The sequence below is a fragment of the Camelus bactrianus genome, chromosome 5 (genome assembly GCF_048773025.1).
Source record: "Camelus bactrianus isolate YW-2024 breed Bactrian camel chromosome 5, ASM4877302v1, whole genome shotgun sequence".
NCBI classification, from domain to species: domain Eukaryota; kingdom Metazoa; phylum Chordata; class Mammalia; order Artiodactyla; family Camelidae; genus Camelus; species Camelus bactrianus.
In genome coordinates this window covers 46,090,759-46,111,365 of record NC_133543.1, presented here as the reverse complement: position 1 = coordinate 46,111,365, position 20,607 = coordinate 46,090,759, and the positions used below count along the sequence as shown (strand labels likewise).

Below are 20,607 nucleotides of genomic sequence, written 5' to 3'. Positions count from 1 at the left end.
CCCATGATAAAACATTACCAGAAGAGTCTGGGCAAAAAATAAAGGCATGAGAAATTATACCCCCAACACTTACCTGTCTCTTTTCCTGTTGACTTATGGTGTCCCATTAACTTTATAATTGCTAAATAAAAGTTCATGGAATAAAGAAATAACTTAATAAATACATTGAAGAGCTTATATGATATATGGAGATGGAATGTGCATTATTGTGGGTGGTCATATTTTTCACTGAAGATGGGTCTGTCCTCCTTTTAATGAACTAGGATTAAAACACACACACACACACACACACACATGCACACACACACACACATGCACACACACACACACACAGACTCTCAATCAGCATTATTATCAATTTAGCCTTAATGAAAAGTTAATTACAGAAAAGAGCAGCATATGATATTCTTGGTTAAGGAGCAGTTTCCTCTAGTCCCTTACCCTGCATTCTCCCTCAACAACTTATTCCGGGGAAACATCCTGCCTCCAAACAAAGGGTAGAAATCTTTGGCAGCTCAAAAGCACAAAATTTACTACTGTCTTTTAAGTGCAACCAAATTAGCATTATTCTTGCAAATTTACAGGAAAGATTGATCCATATGTCTAAATCTGCTATTATCACTTTAAAGGTTTTATTTTGAAAAATATTTAGAATTACAGAAGAGTTGCAAAAACATTACAGTGACTTCTCGCATTACCTTGCTATAGATTCAGCTATTGTTTTCAAATTGCCATATTGGCTTTATCTGTCTACCTTTTCTATATAACATATATACACATTGCTATTTTATGTCTATTTACTTATTTTGCTAAGCCATTTGAACAGATTTGCACAGATCATGACCCTTCACTCTTAAGTATTTCAGTGCTTTATTCATTAATAATAAGGAAATTCATTTAAGTAGCTACAGCTTAATTATCAAATTCAGGAAATTTTATGTGAGTACAGTTCCATTTATCTAACACACCATATTTTCAGATTTGCCAGTTGTCCCTATATTGTCCTTTAGCTAATTAGTTTTTAACAATTCAGGATTTAAACCATTGTCATACATTACACTTTGTTGTCAGGTCTCTGCAGTCTCCTTTAATCTGAATCACTTCCTCAGCCTTCCTTGTCTTTCATGACATTGTTGTTTTTTAAAGGTACAAGCTCATTCTTTTGTAGAATGTTCAATTTAGGTTTGTTTGATGAATCCTTATAACTTGATCAAGTTGTGGATATTTGTCATGTATAATACATAAGTTATGTTATATCCTTTTCAGAGCATTGCCAGAAGCATCTAATGTCAGTCTGTCCTGTTACTGGTGAAGTTAACTTTGATCAGTTGTCATACCACTTTTTCACACCGTTTGACCAAAACTTGGAAAATTAAATTTTAAAATACCCTTAAAGTCAACATCAACAGACTAAATTTAACAAAAACAGGCAAGACATTTATAATGAAATAATCACAAATATTATTAAGAGTCACAAATATTATTAAGAGAAGTTACGGAGCAAATAAGTAAATGGAGAGATATTCCATGTTCATGAATTGGAAGTCTCAATATTGTAAAACTGTCCAGTTTTCCCAAGTTGACTACAATGCTAACCAAAATTACAACAGATTTTTTGAAATAAAGTAATAAACTGATTCAGAAATTTATATGAAAATGCAAAGGATATAGAATAGCCCCCCAAAAATAACGCAGAAAAGTAGAACTGGAGAACTTGGAGTTGGAGAACTCTAACCACCTGATTTTAAGAATTACTCTAAAGCTACAGTGATCATGCCAATGGGGTATCAACATATGTGTAGGTAAATAGATCAATGGAACAGAATAGTTCATAAATACATCCTCACATATATAGTTAATTGATTTTTGATAAAGATGCAAGGTAGTTCAGTTGGGGAAAGTTGAGTCTTTTCAACAAATAGCTAAATTAACTTAAAAAATATGGGAATAAGTGGACCTTGACTCTTACATTATACTTTGCACAAAAATTAACTTGATATCATTTGTAGACCTAAACATAAAAGCTAAAATTACAAATTTTCTAGATATAACTCCCAAAAAAGTCTTTGTACCTTTCAGTGGGCAAAGATTTCTAAGAAAGAATACAAAAGGCACTACCCATAAGAATCAAAATGATGAATTGGACATCATCAAAATTAAAAACTTATGTGGTACATCAAAAATTCCATTAAGAACATGAAAATTGGCATAGACTGGGAGAAAATATCATCAATGCATTTATTTGGCTAAGGAATTATATTCTATATATGTGTGTATATATAACATATAATAGATATATGCATGTGTCTACAAATCTGTAATAAAAAGATGAACAACCCAAATAAAATGATGGGCAAAAGACTTATATAGATATTTTACAGAAGCAAGATACGCAATAGCCAATAATCACATGAAAAAAGAAATTCAGTTTAAAACCAAAAATGTCATTTGATACCCACCAGAATAGATAAAATTAAGACCGACAACATCAAATACTGGTGAGGATATGGAGCTACTGAGACTCTCATACATTGCCAGTAGGATTACAAAATAGTATAAACACTGGAAAAGTGTTTAGTGTTTCACTATAAAATTAAGCATGCACCTACTTTATGATCCAGCAATTCTTCTTCTAGGTCCTTATCCAAAAGAAATGAAAATATATGTACACAAAATGATTTGTATAACTTGTTTGTAGTAGCTCACATCTGGAAACAACCTCAATGTTCATCAACAGACAATTAGCTAAATAAATTGTGGTACAGCCACTGATGGAACACCAGTCAGCAAATAACCAATAACAAACTACTGATATAAAAAATAACATGAATGATTCTCAAAAACATGTTGAGCAAACAAGCCATAAATAAAAGAATAAATACGGCATAACTCCATTCATATAAACTTCAAGATTAGGAAATACAAACTAATCTATGGTGGTGGAAGTCAAAACAGATTGCCGATGGATTGAGCGGGAGTGGGAACTGACGGGAAGGGGGCACATGGGAACTTTTGGGAGTGGTGGACGTATTCTCTGTCTTGACTGGGTGTTGATTGTATGAGTCTCTATATTGGTCCAAACTCAACAAACTGTATAATTCAGTATGTGTTTCACTGTACATAAACTTTTCTTCAATTTAATAAAGTCACTATTTACTTTCAAACAATTTTTTCTATAACCAAACAATCTTTGCACAGACTTCAGTGAGACTTAAACACATTAAGTGAAATACATTTTTTAAATTCTGGGCATTTACTTTCACGTATAGGGGAATGAGCATTATGTTTAATATTCCACATTTGGATTTTCATCATAGCAATAATAATCATAGTCCATAACTCATTTTCTGTCTTTTTCCAAGTTAAAAGACAGTAACAATATCCGGAAATACCAACCAGGATTTATTTTCATGCTTTAAGTTAAAAAAGTTTACATAGTTGAGTAACAACTAGTTTTGTTTATCTTCCCCAGTGGCCTCTCGGATTTTAGCAATGCCTCAGACGAATGGATCTTCTGTTTATTCTAAGTTGGCCTATTTCTATCCACTTTCCCCCCTTGTAAAAGTGGTAGTCTATAATTTTAAATTCAGTATATCATTCTCTTAAAACTATATTGAAACTAATTGCATTTAATTCTTTCCTTCATTAGTCAGTGGTATCTCAGTTTTGTTTAAGGGTATTATTTTTATTTTTAAGTGGCAAGTGGATTTCAGTAATCTGTGAGCCCTTCAGGGTAGGGTGCTTTCTATTGATTTCTGCTTATAGTTCTCAAGATTATATTATCGGAAAGGGCAGAAATGACCATTTTAATGAGAGTCATTTTTTTTCTGAGATGCTGATCCAGAGAGTTCTACCAAAATAAAACATGGGTCAGTAGAAAGGAAATGAGTGATAGGGAAGATTTCTGAGTAGGATTTTTAAATCTGTAGAATAATACTTTTGAGAAAATTAATTTTGTAGTTCAAAAGATACATACATGCTACTCATGTGTTTAGATGTATTCCTTCCTCACCAGAATACTGAAATCTAGAACAGAGCTTTCTTTGAGCATTGCAGGAAAGCATGTTTAAATGTATAGTTATATTGGGATTAATATGGCTGCCCCCAAGAGATGATACTGGTTGAATTTACAAATGTGTCTTAAATGAAAAGTCTATAAAACTTAAAATCAATTCAAACCACACCTTAAACCTAGTTCACATACTACTTCATAAGGTTTTTTCTAATGACAGGACATTTCCTCACATTTATCATAATGAAAGTTGAACTATAACCTAGTTTTTTGTTACATGATAGGCCACTAAAGATAATTGAATACATATTTATAGCTTTATTGGGAAAAAATTGTGTCTGATTTTTTTTCTTTATCATTCTGAGTACTTCTATCAATTTGGAATATTTAAAGCTTTACTTGTTTAAACAGAGGCTTCATTTTGATACTGTTCCTCTAATTATAAACTGAACTAGCATATTTAGAATAAGTTGGATAATTCTCCTTTAATTGTAGTAAACATTAGATTTGTCCCTATGGTCTTTAAACTTGAAATATTGGGGGAGATTACTTTCTGTGAAAAATGTGATTTTCAGAATATAAAGACAAAGTTCATACTGGCTACTCAGTTACTGGAAAGGGTGAAAACAGAATGGAAAAGAAAAAAGGAAAGAAAGAAAGAAAAAGAAAAGGAGGGAAGGTTCAAATTCAGGAAAACAAAACTGTGAAATGGAAAGAAAGTAAACATATAAGCCTCTAGTGGAGAGTGAATAAGATAGGAAAACTGCTTCAAGGCAATGAGGGAACAATAGAATGGATTTAAAAACATAGGCTGTTGCTTCCTTCCCTCAAAAGAAAACATGTCAGTGCAATCTCAGACAAGCAGAAGTTCAAGAGGGTTATCAGAGACTAGACACCATGATCCTAGAAGGATGAATTCGTCAGTGTGAAGAATATTTATTCCTTAGATCTGTTTACTGTTCTATTTGGAGCTGAGGCAAGAGTGATGAATAATGGATAACAGGACACCCTAATTGTCTCTGTAACAAAGTCAGCAGCCCTGGAATTCATTGTATCTTATTGTGTGAGAACCATATATTGACAGTTACACAGATGAAAGAGCTTCCCTTCTATAGATAACAGGTCTTTGTTCCAAACAGGAGATTTACTTTTCTAGAAGTAGAAGCTAATTCTTGGGGGCCTATTTTGCCTTCCACACCTCATCTCTTTGGTGAAGTAACTAGATTAAGCCTCATGAGAAACAAGATGATGATGATAGTGGCATTTTCTCCCTTGAGTCAGTTTAAAACAGTACTGTCAAGAGACGCAATGCTGCAGAATCACAGAAGTTTAAGATACTAAGAAACTGGGATCACCTATAATGCTTTCTAGGAAGTGGCACAGAGTAGCTGCCCCCCAAAATACTAAATAATTCACCAGCTTCCTGCCTGCCAGCTTCCCTGCCTCTTTTCCTCCCTTTCTTTTTCCCTTCCTCCTTCCCTCCCATCTTTCCTTCCACAGCCTTTATTTTACAAGTGTAGAAACCAAGGCCAAGCAACTAGTCCAAGCCCACTTGGCATCAAGACCAAGGCCCACATCTTCCAGTTTCTCACACAGGGCTGGATTTCCCATTGTGTAGTGAAAGCCTTGTCTTGCTGCTCAGAATCTCAAACAAGCAGTATTCTTATAGGTGTAAATAAAGATTTAGTTTCCTTTTCTTTCAGGAACACTCTGCCTGAGTTGCAAAACATTTCTCACTGAGGTGAGCAATCATACAGCTTTTTATTTCCTTATTGAGCATTTCATTTGCTCTTTTGGTGTTTTTTTAAACCACCTTTCATGACACTTTTTTCCCCAATACAATACATGAAGTGTATGAATCCTTAAATTGATTTAAGCCACTTGAGAAGGGACAGTGCTATTTGTACCGTATATTAAAATAGTGAGACATCACTATTTGCCATAAAATGATATTGCAGTACCCTGGGTGGGGAACTCACATCTCAGAGCATCTACAGAGATATGAGACATGAAAGGGAAGGCAGATCTGTTTGAGTTGGTGGATCTGATGTATTCTGTATGAGCTCCTGCAGGTAGTCTGGGGTAATGAGCTGTTACAGACAGTTCTAGAGGATGTTAGTATTTGTGTCCATGAGAAATGCTAATATCATCCAGGCTTATCTATGCCATGAAGACAATTCATGCCCACGATTGAAGAAAAAAGTCAAATGAGGACAATACATCCTAGTTATAGCTCGATTTTTGAAATTTGTGTATTTTTGTGTTTTTCTGATTACAGTTTCAGAAAATGAATACAATCTGTAGAAATTACTCCCTAACGGAAGCACCTCCAACCTGCAAACTTTTTGTCCAATGCCCTTTTGGCTCCCAGTTGTGCCTAAGAGGACACAACTCTACCCTGCCGATTGTGCTCTTAATTTGCCCAATTGCGGGAAATAATAAAACATTCAGTTTTTAAAAACTCCATCTATTGAGGGGGTGTTTGGATAGAAGTTTGAAAATGCACAGTTCCATTTGCTGCTACCCTCATTTGGTAGATTTACCCTTATATTTTGACTGTGTATATGTGCTGTTAAGGTATTTATGCCTCTGTTTAAAAAAAAAAAAGAATAGTAATAAGTGACAGTCATATTATTTTATTCAAAGAGGTATGTGCTTGTGGCCTACTTTTTTCAAAGTCATTTTTTCTTTAATTCCTAAATGGTCATTAGAGGAAGAAACTTATAATATTTCAATAATATAGTCTTTTTCTCATTTACTATTATGTTGTAGTACAAGGTGTCTGAGAAATCTAAACATGGGGGGGATCATTATTGAAGTAGCTTTTGATAAAAATCTCACTACTAATTTTCATTAGAAACTAATTATAACTCAGTATAACTGCCACTAAAATTCAGTATAATATTTAAGAAGGTAAAGGATTGGGAATCATAATAATGATCTGGCTGGATTTTTAATTACATGAGAAGAAGGATGAAATACTAACTGATCTGTTAGACGTGGACTTAGACCAAACAGACCACCAGTCAGAAAAGACTGCTTCCCAGAAAGGCAGGAAGTCAACCAGAAGAGGCTGGAGCAGGTCCTGGAGGCCCTGACATGTCAGGGATAATCCTTTAGTAGTAGCTGGATTATGTGGATATTTATGGGGTCACATTCAAAGGGCCATGATTAGTGCCAAGTATGCAGGAGTACTTCAGGATTTTATTAACAGGAATGGCTATACTGAATGTAATTACCAAATTATCATATATGTATTTTGATCATATTCATATATCACATCATGGGATATAGTTGATGTATAATATATAAATTACAGGTGTACAACATAGTGATTCATGATTTTTAAAGGTTGTATATTCCACTTATAGTTATTATAAAACATTGGCTACATTCCCTGTGTTGGACAGTATATCCTTATGATGCCTTATTATTATATGCAATTTATGTAATAAGTGATTTTCATTCCTGAATGCAAGTCTCCATTAGGAAAGCTTGGTGTGGTAAATTTCTCTCTACTCTTATGGAAAATTCATTAGAGTAGTCATATTGGGGAAGGGAGTTACTTATTGGGAGGGAATGTAGAATATCGTATTTATTCATGCATGAAATAATAGATTTTTGTATTTAAAATTATTTTTTATTAAGACTATATTGGTGGACTGATTCACAGTTTCTTTTACTCTAGCCAAATTGTTATAGCACACCTGACTTTGTCAAATAGCAGCTACTGAAAAAAAGAAAGCTTAGGGATTTTTGTGAATTATTTTATCATGTCTGCTTAGAAGTTTCTTAGTAAATGAAATTTAGAAGTTATTAGAACCATCTTGAAAGAGGTAGATGATATTACTGATAAGACAGTTCACTGTCTGTTTTCTTCCAAAATTCTAAATAAAGCTAGAGCATGATTTATTAAATATTTCTGTCATGTTTGGTGTGTAAAAGTAAAACAGAGGATGCAAATATTAAAATAAAAATTTCCTAATGACAGACTTAAGAGAAATTCAGGTGAATTGTTATATTTGTAAAGCTGGGTGATCATAGTGGATGGGAAATCATTGTCTCTCAGTGCCCGTAGAGCTTTTCCCGCCAACAATTGGGAAAGAGTGAATGATAGGCATAAAGTGCTGATCTTAAGGTCTTAGAAGTTTCACCAAGTGTTAATGAGCCTCACCAATCACCCCCAATGGCAGCCTAATATTTTATAGCCTCTCTAAATAAAGTGTTCTTCTCTACTGTTTGGTGACACTATAGTGTGTACACCTGATGAGGAAGACTGTTCTGGCAGAGGAGAAGAGTGCAAATTTGACTTTCATTTTCATCCAAGGTTATTTTACGTTTCTTTGAATTGAAGATGAGCTCATGTCAATTACGCCTCGGCCTTCTTGAATTCTGGGGAGAAAAGCTAACTAATGTTAACCATACAGGCCACCACATTTTCTGATTTATCTTCTCAACTGTAACATTGCCAATCCCCTGTTTCTGTTGTCTTTGTCCTGTCTGACTCTGAACATGCAAAGACATTGCCTAAGTTTCAGAGAGCGCATAGAGAGGAGATCTGTTATCTTCTTGGTTATTGTCTGTGTTCTGTCCCCTTCTTTCCACCTAAGAATTCTTAGATTTCTTCTTTCTGCCTTCTCACTGCATTTCCTCACTACTTTCTCTATACTTGAGTCTCAGAAATCTTTGAATCCCAGCCATCCTAGTGAAACTGTCCTCTCAGAGGTCACCAAGGAGATCTTAACTGTAGGGTCGCCCTGCTCTTCTTCAGAATAGACTCCAGACAACTCTTCTTTCTCATCTTTCTTGGTAATGTAGTGTTTTTCCTCTCTGATTGTTCCTTTGATTCTCATTTCCTGCTGTCTTTGGGTCTTAATTGTTTATTATTATTTTGATTTTTCACCTATAATTTAACTTCTCACTTCCTAACTATAGAACTGTTTCTTCAGCCATAGTCAAGTCCTGTTCCTTAATGCCTCATGGTTATTTCAACTTCATTCCCTTCAGTCGTGTATTTCACTGCCTGTCTGACCTCACTTTGGCTGTGTTTTCACTGTGTTCCTTTCTCTCAAAATATTCAAGGGGCTCCCATTTCTTTCATCTTTCTGTGTAAAGTCTCTGTTGATATGTTAAGTTTCAAGGTCTCCCATAAACTAACTCCATTCTGCAGCCTGATATTTGTCAAACTTTTTTTTAACCCTAACCAGAAAAATAATTTTTTTATACATACACACGTATACACACACTGTATTGTACACTCACATAATTAAAACAACTTTCTTGAAACAATATTTACACACCTATATATAATTCACTCTCATTTTTCTATTTTGTTTTCTTTAAAATATGAAGTTTATAAGCCCTTAAATTGACTTCCTGTCATGATCTCGTAGTTTGAAGTGGTTCAGCTTCTCTGATTTTTCACCTTTTCACACTCTGTCTCCTCAACTCCTTCCAGAAGAGTCTATCCCTGCCCTATAAGCGCAAGAACTCTTGTTTCTGGGTTTTCACTCATGTTTCTCCAGTTCAAGTATCTCCTAATCATGAAGACATCTCTGCCAGCTTCAGCTCTTGAAAATTTCCAGTTCCGCTGAAGCAGCACATTTCTAAACCAAGAAGATCTACACAAGATTTGTAATTGTTTTTAACAGTAAATTCTATCTTTTGTGACTATCTAATTTGTAAACTCTTTAAAAATAGCACTGTGTTCCCTGTGGCACTGTAAGTGGTCAAGACAAAAATATTAAGTACTTTTTAAATTGATAGGACAATAAGATAGTAATTAATTCATTATATGATGAAAAGTCTTAATTTTAGAAGTCTAAATACAAATCTTAGCTCTGCTGTTTGTAAGACATGTGATCTTGGGCAAAATCTGTAACATCTCAGAAAATTTCCAAAAGGATGAAATGAGAATGCTTGTGAAAACCCCCAGAGTATATTAGATGCCCAGTGAATATTTGTTAAGTATCCTGTTTTGCCTCATAACCATTTTATCACGTCTTGCTTGATTTCTATTTGTTTATAATATTTCAAATATAACCCTTTCTCTGATTTTCCTGTTACTCTTTTCTGATTATGCCAATTACCTACTAGACACATTTTTCTAAATTTTATGCTTGAGACAAATTTTAATCAACAGTAAGTGGGAAAACTATGGATGCCTTCAGGTTCTTGTCTCCCTGTGTAGTGCTCATCTGACTGTCTAATGTTCTGGAGAGTAAAGAGATACAACCAACTTCTATAACATATTTCCTTTGTAAGAGAGTCTTTCATCAAAAGATTTGCTGCCACCAAATCTGAAGGTTCATTATGCTGTATTAAATTGATTTAAAAATGTTTTACTTAAAAATTAAAAAAAGTTTCTGAGATAAAAAGGAAATATTTTGAGCTACTTCCTCATTATTTCTGGAAAGTTGGTGGTTTGGCCTTTAGCATAACTAGTTATTTGACGAATTATGAGATGCTATTTTTTTTAATTTGTGAAAGGAAGGTTTTATATTTTAAGATAAACTAGGACACTAAGTTTTAGAGGCACATATTGCATCAGATTTTAGAACTAAATTTAAATTCATTTTCAACTTTCTGTGCTATGATATATGCAGATTAAAAGTAAAGTGACACACATAAAATCATGTCTGTTAAGCATTTTAAATTAAGAAAATAGTTTTTTACTCACTAAGTCTCCCAAAAGTGGAACTTGCTGGCATAAATTATCTAGCACCAGTTAGATGGCATAAGCTAATAGAGATTGAGAGCAGATATAAAGGCTAAAGATGGGAGAAATAAGCACACACGAATACAAACATGACTTTCCTATTATTAGGTTATACCTCTACCCTCAAACTAAATTCAGTATAAAATATTTCTCTTTTCTATTTCATTTGTTTTTTATTACATGTGGTAAACATGTAACTTTTGATGTGGCGACGTATTTCTGGCAGCTTTCTGCTGACACCCAGTTCGTATTTTGACATCCTTACTTGCTTTTCTCCTCATTTCAGAGATGTGTTCTTAGCATTATTAACCTACTTTGTATCAGTTTGTTAAAAACATAACCTTGTTGGTTTTAGTTTATTCAACAATAATATGAATAATATAGTATAGATGTGGTATAAACATTTTTAGATTATAGATGTATATTATAGTAAGAATAGATGAGAATGGATGATCTCCAAAATAATTCTGAAATCTTTTAATGTATATCAATCAAAAAAGTATAAAAACTTTTATAGTCTGAAGTACTTGAGTTAGTGTTATTCTAGTTCCAGATTACCTCTGCTCCTGCCAATTAATATGGATAATTTGAAAATTATCTTTCTCTTACATATTTACTACCCTAAGGATGTCTAGAAATGTTTATGTGACATGAAATAATTACACCTGGCTTATCTTGGATATCCTACAAGAAAGATACTTCTGTGAAGCTTTAATTCTTATAAGATCCAATCAATGGTCTTATTATGCTCCCCAAATTATTTCCAGCAAGATTTGCTTCTGATATACAAGTTTGACATTTGTCTTAGTAAAATGAGCAATGATAGTTATTCTAGGACTCATAATACTGAATAAAGCTTTACCTTCAGTGAGGTTGAGTTACTTACCAATACAGCTTTGACCTTATTCTAGGAAGAGGCAGAACAAGAACTTCTAAAATGTCATTCCAATATTTCTTAGTGTTGTAAATTAAAGGAAAATCATCTTCTGAAAAAATGTAGTTCTTAATAAATTCATATCATAAGGAACAAGGTAAAGAATGTCAAAGGACACATGAGATAAATGCTATAAGTACAAAATAAAATTTTTTATATTTCTTATTCAAATTGCCTCAAGAAAAGGAAACAGTAGCCAAGTAAATTTTTTTCTTTTAACTTTCTCTCTTTCATAACAAAGGACTTCATAGTGATTTACTTTCATATCACTCTATGGTCAATGATAATAATCATCTTTAAGTTAAACTAACTCTTGGGGATTTCAAAAATGACTTCATCTAAATCATGACTCAGATTTGTCTGCAGAATTTAATTATTAGTGGATTAGAAAAATCTATTGGAAGATTCTGACTGATCACTAATGTGTGCAGACAGCCCTCTCCTTCTGAGCACTGAGCCTTGCAGAGCAAACACTAGACTATCTAAATTAGGACTAGTGCAATGGCCTATCTTGAGCAAAATTCAACTACCAGCTGCTGTTATCTCATCACCCAGAACTCTTCTCCCTGTTGTTTTCTGTTGTACAGCTGCTTGTCTTTAGGAACTGTAAACTAATTCCAAAATTATTGTATGAAAAATATAATGAGGATTATTTTATTTTATATTTGTATATACATACACACATATAAATATGCACATGACTATCACTATGGATCTAGAATCTCACACAATGTCTGGCACAAGTAAGCATTCGTTGAATATTTATTGGAAAAAATAGGATAGATGTCAAAGAGGAACTAAATAAATGGAGAGATGTTTCATGTTCATGGATAAGAAGACTCAGTATTGTCAAAATATCAGTTCTCCCAAACTCAATTTATAGATTTAATGTAAATCCAGCAAAATTCCAGCTAGTTGTTTTGTAGATATCAAAAAACTGATGTAAAGTTTATATGGAGAGTTAAAAGACCCAGAATAGCTAACACAATATTGAAAAAGAACAAAGCTGGAGGACTGACATTACTTGACTTATGACTTACTGTCAAGCTATAGTAATCAAGGCAATGTGGTATTGGCAGAAGAATAAACAAATAGATCAATGGAACAGGATAAAAAGCTCAGAAATAACTCACATAAATATATTTAATAGATCTTTGACAAAGGAGCAAAGACAGTTCAATGGAACAAAGATAGTCTTTTCAACAAATAGTGCTGAAACAACTGGACATCCACATGCAAAAAAAAAAAATCTGGACACAGACCTTACACCTTTCACAAAAATTCCTGTAAGCTGAGTCACAGACCTAAATGTAAGACAAAAAACTATAAAACTTCTGGAAGATATTATAGGAAAAACTCTCTTGACCTAAGGTTTGTCATTGACTTTTTATATGCAACACCAAAGATATTATCTTTATCAACTTGAAAAGAATTGATAAGCTGGACTTCATTAAAATGAAAAAAATTCTGCTCTGCCAAAGACACAGTAAAGAGAATGAAAAAACAAGCCACGGACTGGAAGAAAACATTTGCAAAAAGCATATCTGATAAGAGACTCTTTTCCAAAATATGCAAGGAACTCTTAAAACTCAACAATAAGATCACAAACAAAACAATAATAAAAAAAAAAACAGGCCAAAGATTTTAACAGACACCTTACTAAAGAAAATATACAGATGGCAAATAAGGAAAATGCAAATTAAAGCCACATTGAAATACCACTACACATTTATTAGAATGGCCAAAATCTGGAACACTAACAGTACCAAATGCTGGTGAGGATGTGGAACAACAGAAATTTTCATTCATTTCTGATGGGAAAGCAAAATGGTCCTGCCACTTTGGAAGACAGTTTAGCAGTTTCTTACAAATCTAAAGGTACTCTTATGAGTGATCCAGAAATCACATTCTTTGGTATTTGCCCAAAGAAGCTGAAAACATATGTCCACAGAAAAACCTGCACATGGATGTTTATAGCAACTTTACTCATACTTTCCAAAATTTGGAAGCAATCAAGATATCTTTCAGTGGATGAATCATAAATATGCTGTGGCACATCCATACAATGGAACATTATTCAGTGTTGAAATGAAATGAACTATTAAACCATGGAAAGATTGGAAGGACTATAGATGCATATTACTAAGTGAAAGATGCCAATCTTTGAAGACTACCATACTCTGTGATTCCAACTACATGACATTCTGGAAAAGACAAAATTATGGAGACAATAAAAAGATCAATGGTTGCCAGAGGTTAAGGGGGAAGGAGGGATGCACAGGCAGAGAACAGAGGATTTTTGGGATAGTGAAAATACTCTTTATGATACTGTAATGGTGAACACACATCACACATTTGCCCAACACATAGGATGTACAACACCAAGAGCGAACCTTAATGTAAACTACAGACTTTGAGTGATAATGATGTATCAATGTAGGTACATCAGATAGGTAACAGTGTATCACTGTGGTGGAGGATGTTGATGATGGGGGAAGCTATGCATGTGTGGGAGCAGGGGAAATGTGGGAAATTTCTGTACCTTCCACTCAATTTTGCTGTGAACCTAAAATTGCTCAAAAATAGTCTATTTAAATAAATAAATAAGTAAGAAAAAAGAATGGATGAATGAATGCAAAGAATATAAAAGAAAATGGTTTCAAGGTCCATAGTAAAAACTACTGAAAATCACTTTTCCACTTCATGTCTTCTTTATTTTCAACTTGCAGAGGGATGTTAGACTTTAGGTTTTACAAATGCAAATAAACCCCAAACTTGTTTTCTGAACCTCCGCTTACTATTATAAATAACACTTAAAGGTAAATATTTTACAGATGTTTTGTTTACTTTTTTATGAAAGTATTTATTATACATCTATTGCATTTCTATTACTGCAGTTTCTTATGTTCTGTTTCTATGCAGTTCTATTACTATACTTTCTACTTCTATGCTACAATTTCTATCTCTAATACTGTAGTTTCTTATTTTAATGATTTTCTGTATAATTTTAAATATGTAGGTTATATGGTGATCTATATTATGGTCAATATCAGCTAGTTTAAGTAGTACTTTCAGTTTCAGAGTTAATCTAGTTACTAATAATTATTTATTCATTCCCTGTTTTGACCTCATTAAAAATAATACTCCTTACTTCCACAACTTCAATTTTACTGAAACCACAAATTCCATTCAAATATCTAGTATTGCCAGCAGTGTGAATGCCTAATGGAACACAAAATATTTATTAGGGCAACTTACATTGTCCCAGACTACTAATATTTCTTCCATTGATGACTTTAAGAGAATGCCCTAAAGCACAATGCAAATTGTAATACTGAATAGCTAAATTTGAGGACTAGAAAGCCAAATAATTTCCTTTTTTATTGACAGTAATGACAGCTATTGGTAATTGTCTGCTCTCTACCCATGAATTACTGAGATGATAAGGAAATCTATAAACTACAGTAACAATTTGTGTCAGTTACAATTCAAAGGCTCCACTTTGCTGTTTTCTGGTATCACAGAACAGAGCACATAGTAAGAACTCAATAAGTTGTGAGTTATAAATAGCATTTTATTATCTTCATCCAAAAGCCTTTGTATTCAAGTGTGAAGAGACAAGATGTTATTCCTAAAATTCAGTTACCTAAACTTATGGTTAGTTGAGAATGGTTTTATAAATCTGTATAATTCTTTGAAGCAATGATACTAGCAAATTTCTTGTCTGTGAATTTAGGTATTCACAGAAGTAGTATAATTGATGGTGAGGGAGATGAAAATGAAATGAAGTTACTTTGATTTTAAAACATTTTTGGAGGAACATTCCTTGTTTTTTTGGAGATAATTGGAGACACCTCACGATGCCTACCAAATGCATCATTGCCCACGGGTCCTGTAACTAAGGAATGAAGACAAGGGAACATGAGGAAAGAGAGCACTGTGATTTGAAGAGCAGCTTCAGCTCAGGTCCAAGTCCTAGTAAATTCTTTTTTTTTTTTATTGCTCTAAATATTGCTCTGTGAATTATATACCAAATAAAAACTGTCCTCTTCAGGCACTAAGATTCCAGGGGTAGTTCTCTGATTAAAATGAAATATATGCCAGTAATTTGGGTTCCCAGATTATTGACCTGTGAATAATGGTCTTCACAAAGTGAAATTCTATATTATCTCATGGTACCAGAGTCTTATAGTAAAAAGAATTTAGTCTTCTTCATAGGCAGGAAAGGATTATTTACTAGCTGTGTGTCCTTGAGAAAGTTATACACTCTAAGTGTCACTTTCCTCATCTGTAAAACAGGTATGGCTACCCTCTATGAGTGGAGAGTTAAATCCAGTGTTATAATATAATTAAAATATCTTACAGAAGTATGTCAATAAAAATATCTTCAGTTTAGTTGTAAACATATTAATTGTCCAATGGCATCTATTCCAGAAGTATTTTGAAATTCTTACTCTTTCCTTTTGTCTGTTTCTAAAATTATATTAATTGAAGTAAATTTCTCAGGGAAATTGATCTAAAATTGAAGTCCATTTTAAATAATTCACAATTCCTCCTGAAGAAGTCTGTAGACAAGTTTAGAATTTTTTTTTTTTGTAAATAAAGTGGCTATCTCACTAGTGATGTTTGAATTGTAAAAATTATTCATATTCAAATTTGAATATCATTTAGTTTTCAAAATAGAAATCTTTGGGAAATTAAGAGCAATAAATATAATGGAATAGTAATTTGTATGGGATCATTGAATTTTATACTTTCAGCAGTACTTTATTATTGGAACAAAAGTCATTTTCAGTGAGAATGGGGTCCTTCCTCTTCTAGGCTGGGTGACATCACATCAAGGAGATTAGCTCCTCTTCTACATTCAGTAGAACTTGTGGGCTATTTTGGAGGCTCAAGAATTTCCCTAATATAAACACCTGTTTCTAAGCCTTCCCGGGTCTCCTGCCAAAAGAAATGGATCCATGTGGTTGGTAAACATATAGAATTGTGCTGTCCTGTATGGCAGCCCCTTACCCTATGTAGCTAGCAGGACCTTGAAATGAATACCAGATTAGTATGACTGAGAAACTGAATTTTTATTTCCTTTTTTTTTAAAATAAATTAGATTTAAATAAATCTGAAACAGTCTAAATATTTTTTCTGTTGAATAAAACTATTATTTTTGTTAAAATATGCTTTAATTTAAACCACTGAAAATTTAACATCTGAATTTAAATGTGCTATAAGTATAAAATGAATACCACAATTTCAAAGATTTAGTACAAAACAGTAAAATATCACATTAACAATTTTTGTATTTTGTTACATATTGCAACGATAATATTTTTGATATGTTAGGTTAAAGGAAATATATTGAAATTTATTTCATCTTTTTTAAAACTTCCCCGGTAGCTACTAGAAATTTAAAATTACACTTGTGGCATTCATTCTATTTCTGTTGGACAATGCTGGTATGGAGAGATGGCTAAAGTAAAAATATCACCCTGGGAAGTAAATGCAAGCCTCAGATCAGTCAAATCAGGCTTAAAATGTGACCAGGGAGAGGAAAGGTAACTTGTGGCAGAAGGGAACAAAAGTTGTTTGCTCTTAAAGATTCTAATTCAGAAGCTTCTAAAGAGTTTCATCTTAGCAACTAGTATATAAAACTGTCCTTTAGCTAGAGCGCTACTGACAGCTTTACTTAACTTGTAATAGCTTGGGTTTTTCCAGTTCACTTGAGTATCAGGAAACTTTTGATGATACTATATCTCTCATTCTTTGGAAAAGAAACTAGAAAATTCTTAAAGCAGAGAGTAATTTTCAAAGTAGTCCTAGAACCAACTTCATCAGCATCACCTGTTAATCTTACTACAGATACAAATTTTCCAGCCCCATTCCAGATCTACTGAATCAGAATCTTTGGGAATTTGGATCAGAAATCTGTTATTTAAGCCCCCCAAATGGATTCTGAGGCACTGAAATTTGTGAACCACTGTAATATAATATTCTTGTACTGGAATATAATATTCTTGCTAACTGATGAATAAAATTTACTAACTAATAGACTGAGTTATCAGTAAGTCAACAGTTATTTGGTAAATAACTATAAGGCCTTGATGGCTGTAAGGAACTCATTAAAGTAAAATCATGCCCCTGTCTTCCAACAGCTTCCTATATTAAATCATTAGTCTTCAGGAAGACCTTTTGATAGGGATTTTCCTGGTTTATTATGTAATTATTATTATCAATTGCCTTAATGGAGTTTACTGCTTAGCATTCTCAAACAATTCCTGATTGATGGTGATATAAGTGAGCTTAATCAACCACAGTGCTTTGCTTTTGCTTTTCATAGTGTACACAAAAAGAATTGCTGAATGGAATAATGTGATAGTTTTAAGGCATCCCAGTATGTTTCATCCATTTTGATGAAAAATGATTGTGTTGCTTTTTGAGAATGTCAGAATGATTATGTAACTTTTATGGTGCTAAATTATTTTGGATGTGACATTCTTGGTAAGGAAAAAAAGGGTGCTTCAAAAAATTACTTCAGAATCTGACTAATTTTTTAATCCAGATTTTGCTTGTGTGAGTTAAAATTAAAACAAAAATTATTTTTTTGCTCTCCCTGCTGTTAATTTTAGCACCCTCAATATTTAAGTTAAGTTTAAATATTTAAGTTTAGAAAGGAAAGCTTGCCTTTTTTGTATTTTAAATTCCCAATAATGTACTTTCTCCTTTATTGTTTGTTGATTTCTCTGGATTGTTTTATTCAAATCTACAGAATAGTGTGCACCTGTTTTCTAAACATATCTACCCCTTTCAAGTTAGTTCCAAATAATCAAAATGAATTTTTTCATCTTTTGAAAATGGACAACCTTTTTCTGTAGCCTCACATAAACCTAAATATGAATTTAAAAAGAGGTAAGACATGAATTTTACATTAAAATATAGAAAAAAAAGTCAACATATGCATGTACTCTTTGAGTACATTTCTCTTTCTTACCAGAGAGAAAATCCAGCAAGAAATCTCTGTTAATTAATGTCACCCTAAAGCCTTCCTTTTCAAACACAACCCTTAACACACTAGACAAAGTTTTTAAATAAACAAGAAGAGCATACAAGGGCGCAGGGTTCCTTTCACTACTCTAAAACTAGGAGTTCTTCACAGAGCTTTAAATATCATGAAGTTATCAAAGGCCTAACACTTTGGCATGCAGCATCCGTGTCAACGTTGATGATTATTGTATTTTAAATATAAAGCATAAGGAATAAAAAAAATGTTTCAACTTTTCTCTTCATTATTGTTAACAAGTGCTATTCTTGTTCGTGGGCATGACTAATGCCTTCTCAAAATGTAGTATTTGACCCAATAAATCTCTATTCCATTTTGAGTGGGTAATAGTGAAAGAATATTCTTTACCATGGCAGGTGGGCTTAAATGCCTCAAAGGGCACTTAATGGAGTGTTTGGAATCAGGGCTTGAGGTATCCTGTAGTTAAACTGTTTTAATCAAAGTTTCTAAGTTGGAGATGATGGGTGAAAGAAAATTTAACAACATAGGTGGTAATAGCATGTCCAATAAAAATTTTAAAAATACTAATGCTGTATGTGACTTTCAGTAAAATAATCTGGCAAAAGCTCTGGGCAAGCTATTTACTTTCATTTTCTATAATGCTGCACCTGGTCATTTCTCTAAACTGGTTTAAGTTCTTTCACCATCAATCCTTCTTTCATCTTTTCAGAGGGTTCAGTGTATGCCTCCAGGCTCTTGCCATTGTTTGTTGTGGTGATGGGTTGATAAGAGTTCTATTTCTCTTATTAAAGATAAAATAGGTATATTTATATTTTCTTGCATTTGAAGGCTTTGTGTTGGTTACCCCCATTCTGAATAGTGATTTACAGTGTGTTTGTACACAAGCATATAGACATATGTGTGAAACAAAGTATTTTATGTTTATAATACTAAGCTCCCTCTCTGACACTTAGATAAGCATTGGTGGTTCAAAAACAGAAAAGGCAAATGTAAATGGATAATGTTCTGGACTTTCTAAGGCTTTGAAATGAAAACCAGACACACAAATTGTTTTAGCAAAAATGAAAATGTCCTCTTGTATGACAGCAGTTTGTTCCAGGTGCACCTGTGCTTTGCCATGAGTCACAAATTGGTTGAAATTTGGCTCCTGGCATCCTTTTAGCTTCAAAATGTTTAAATATTCTAGGGGGAGGGGGAAGAGACTTGCCCATTTATATACTCTTACATCTGAGTTTTTGATGAATTTTAATTTTATGACTATAAGATAATTTTTTGATTAGAACTATTTGATAAAATAAGAAAGATTACTTTTAAGTATTACAATAACACATGAAACAGTCTTCTAAATATTTAAGATCTGGGTTATAATTATTGATGATGTTGATGTTTCCCTAATCTTTAAAAAAATGAATTCATAGATTATAGATTATGCTCTATGTCATTCCACAAAGAATATATAACTGCTTTAGCAAAAATATGTATAATTCAATAATAAAATATTTTTCCAAACATTAAAATAGGAACTTACCTTTCTCCAAAAATTAAGTGGAAAATTTATGGAGAAGTAAATAATATATAGACCATTCATACCTCTCAATTTCTATATTTGAGTACTGAATTTGGCACTGAATTTTTTGACAGCTTAAGAAAAATGTAGAAAGGGCCAGTTAAAAAGGAGAAAACATCTGTTTCTCAGGGGAAGCAAAACTCTCCCTAGTACTTAAAAATTAGAAGATATTTCTTCAGTGGGTTTTCACCCGGGGCTAGGGGGCAGGTCTTTGGTAATAAATATATAACTAACTCTGCTCAAATACCACCCAACAGTAAACGTGGTGAGATAGCTCATTTCTTATACGGCCCATGATGAAAATCATCACCAATGTGTTAACAATCAAATCTTTTTATTTCAAGGATAAAACTGAGAATTT

The 20,607-nt window shown here is 33.0% G+C and overlaps 1 protein-coding gene across 1 annotated transcript in view; it reads left to right on the top strand.

Moving 5' to 3' along the window:
- Window positions 1-20,607, top strand: part of KCNH7 (potassium voltage-gated channel subfamily H member 7) — a 398,074-nt gene that overhangs the window by 17,370 nt on the left and 360,097 nt on the right. The window lies entirely within an intron of this gene.